At 45.4% G+C, this 3,442-nt stretch overlaps 1 pseudogene; it reads left to right on the top strand.

Moving 5' to 3' along the window:
* Positions 1–2,311: 2,311 nt before the first annotated feature.
* On the top strand, positions 2,312–3,200 carry LOC119921895 (annotated as a pseudogene).
* The last annotated feature ends 242 nt before the right edge of the window (positions 3,201–3,442 follow it).

Here is a 3,442-nt window from a genome sequence, read left to right as displayed (position 1 = left end):
GACAATAGAGCGAGAGGATTATAATACCTCCCTGACTTTTGCTTTTTAAATCTGGTTGAACCCTGGTTCTCTCCTCCCTCCCACTTGTAAAAATGGATGTTAACCAATCAGTATCATATGGGGAGGTGACACATTTTATTTTTTATTTCTGTGAAGGAGACTTCATTTTGGCTGAATTTTACAAAACTTCAGGATGAAATGACAGATGAAAGGTATTGAATATAAAAGGTATTATAATTGTGGTATTTGTTAAATCCTCACTATGTTCCAAGGACCACAATGTAGCACTGGGGTAGATACAAGAAATTCAGGTCCCACAAGGGGCTCACAGTCTAAGTAGAAGCGAGAATTGACATTGAATCCCCATTTTGCAGATGAGGGACCTGAGGCACAGATAATTTAAATGACTTGCCCAAGGTCACACAGCAGGCGAGTGGCACAGCCTGTATTAGAAGCCAGGTCCTATGATTCCCAGGCCAGTGCTCCCAGGCCACGTTGCTTCTTTGGGGAAAGTTCTGTAAGGGCCAGGTCTTGGATTCTGTGGCTCTCAGGACCAACATAGTTATTACATGTAAGTATTATTAACCTGGAAATGGTATGGACTTAATCCTCACCAGTTTTTGATACCCCGTAATCAATCAATCCCCTTCTCCGGGTCGCACATGGAGAGTTTCCAGTACTCTATCACTCTCGACTACTGGAGGGAGAGTCAAGCACAGGCCTGTCCATTCCATTCCACTCTTAGCTTGGGCAGTGGCTAGTGAGTGGAAGGCAATCTGCTACAAGTCAAAACTCATCTATGCTGGGCAGCAGTGGCATAGGAAAGAGTCAAGGGCAGCGACCCAAATTTAATTCAAGGAAGAAGGCAATTGTAAACCACTTTTTATTTTTACCAGGTACACCACTTCTGTATTTTTGCCAAGAAAACTCTATGGATACGCTACCAGAAGGATTGCAGATGGAGGTGCGGCATTCTGGGAGAGATGTGCCCATGGCATCTCTATGGGTTGGAAATGAATCGACAGCAAAAGACAAGATAACACAATCAATCAATAATTGGTATTTATTGTGAGTAAACCATATGCAGAGCACTGTAGTATACCCTTGGGAGGGTACAGTACGATAGAGTTGGTAAACACATTCCCTGTAACAAACAGAACTTGTGAAATACCTTTTATGGATTGGATTATCCTTTAGGGAGCAGGTCGGGGTGTGGTTGCCTTGTCCTCGAACTATAAGCTCGTTGTGGGCAGGGAATGTGTCTGTTATATTGTACTCTACCAAGCACTTAGTCAGTGCTCCGTGTACAGTAAGTGCTCAATAAATATGACCAATAGATTGATGTAAATATCCTTATTTCTCCTTTCTGTAATCTATTTTAATGTCTATTCTCCCTACAGGGGATAGGCTCCTTTAAAAAAAATAAATAGTATTTGCTAAGTGCTATTCGACCACGAAAGACACCGTAACCAGGGAGAGGATCCAAGGTGGCAGTTAACACCGTGACCTTCCCACCCATCATGGGGCAAAATGAGTCTCGGTTGAGCTGGAGCTGGGAACATAGAGACTTAGCACTGTATTAAGTGCTGGGGTAGACACAAATTAATCAGATTGGACACACTCCATGTTCCACAAGAGGCTCACAGTCTTAATCCCCATTTCATGGAAGATGTAACTGAGGCATAGCGACATGAATTGACTTGCCCAAGGTCACACAACAGACAAGTGGTAGAATGGGGAATAGAACCCAGGTCCTTCTGTGAGATCCCTTTAAACTGCAAGCTCCCTCTAGACTGAAAGCTCCTTGTGGGCAGGGAATGTGTCTACCAACTCTATTTTATTATACTCTTCCAAGTGCTTAGTTCAGTGTTCTGTCCACAGTACGTGATCAGTAGATGCCATTGATTGATTGATTAATTCCCAGGCCCCTGCTACATCCACTAGGACAAAATGCTTCTCTTGTGGTTAGCTATCATGTCTACCAATTCATTAGTATTGTACCCCCCTAGGCATTTAGTACAGTGCTCCGCACATAGTAAGCAATCAGTAAATACTATTGATTAGATGTTGTTCATACCCTCCTTTTGTCCAACTCCCATTCTGGAGCTCCAAGAGGATGGATCATATGGCATAGAATCAGAGAAAACATTCCACAGACCATGGACAACTCTTCGGAGCTGAAGAATTTCCAGGGAGAATATTTTGGGGAAAACAATGCATTTTGACTGAATTTGTTCCCTTCATTGTTATTTCTTATTGGGTTTTGTTGCAGATGCATTTCCCCTCTGCTCAACCCAACTAAAGGGAACATATGGAGAAGAGGAACAATGTGACAGAATTTATTTTCTTGGGAATTTTGCAGAACCAGTTGTTACAGAGAATTTGGTTTGCCCTCTTTGTCCTCTACATGATAACGTTGTTGGGAAATCACCTCATAATGACAACCATCAATGTCAGCCCCCGCCTCGCCTCTCCCATGTACTTCTTCCTCGGCTACCTCTCCTTTGTCTGCTATTCCACCACCCCAGAGATGATGGCCGACCTATTTGCTGAGAGAAAAACCACCTCGTTCAGTGGCTGTATGACCCAGCTGTTCGCCATGCACTTCTTCTACGGCTCAGAGATCTTCCTCCTCACAGTGATGGTCTATGACTGGTGTGTGTCCATCTGTAGACCTTTGAGCTACCCAATCATCATGAGCCAGCGGGTGTGTCAAATCATGGTGATCACCATCTGGGGCGGTGCGTTTCTACACTCCATCGTTCAGTCCCTCCTCACCATCCAACTTCCCTTCTGCGGCTCCAACGTGCTAGAACACTACTTCTGCGATGTGAATCCCTTGCTGAAGCTTTCCTGCACCGACACCTCTGTGGTGGGCCTGATGGTGGTGGCCAACAGTGGGATGATCTCGCTGGTGGCCTCCTTCATCCTGGTCATCTCGTACACCATCATCTTGTTCACCCTGAGGATCCAGTCGCCTGAGGGGAGGCAGAAAGCTCTCTCGAACTGCAGGGCTCACATTGCCGTGGTCTTCCTATTCTTTGACCCATCTCTTCGTGTACATTCGTCCCTCTCGCACTCTAGCGGTGGATAAGATGGCCACTTAATTTAACACTGTTATTCCTCTGATGCTTAATCACCTCATCTGCACCCGGAGGAACGCCAAGGGGAAAAGCTCTATGAGGAAATCGAGGAGGTGAAGTGTGTTTTCAGGGAGAAAATTAACACTGTGGTGAGCATGGGGTTTCCTTATCATCAGTGCTATTTGCCAAGTGCTTAGTGTGAGCAGAGCACTGAAGCGGGAGTGCCCTAGTGGATGGAGCATGGGCCTGGTAGTCAGAAAGACCTGGGTTCTAATCCTGACCCCACCACTTGTCTGTTGTTTGACCTGGGGCAAATCACTTCACTTCTCTGTGACTCAGGTGCCTCATTTGCAAAGTGG

The sequence above is a fragment of the Tachyglossus aculeatus genome, unplaced genomic scaffold (genome assembly GCF_015852505.1).
Source record: "Tachyglossus aculeatus isolate mTacAcu1 unplaced genomic scaffold, mTacAcu1.pri SUPER_32, whole genome shotgun sequence".
Classification (NCBI taxonomy): Eukaryota; Metazoa; Chordata; class Mammalia; order Monotremata; family Tachyglossidae; genus Tachyglossus; species Tachyglossus aculeatus.
Note: the sequence above shows the minus strand (reverse complement) of the source record. Positions and strands in the feature narration are given on the sequence as shown.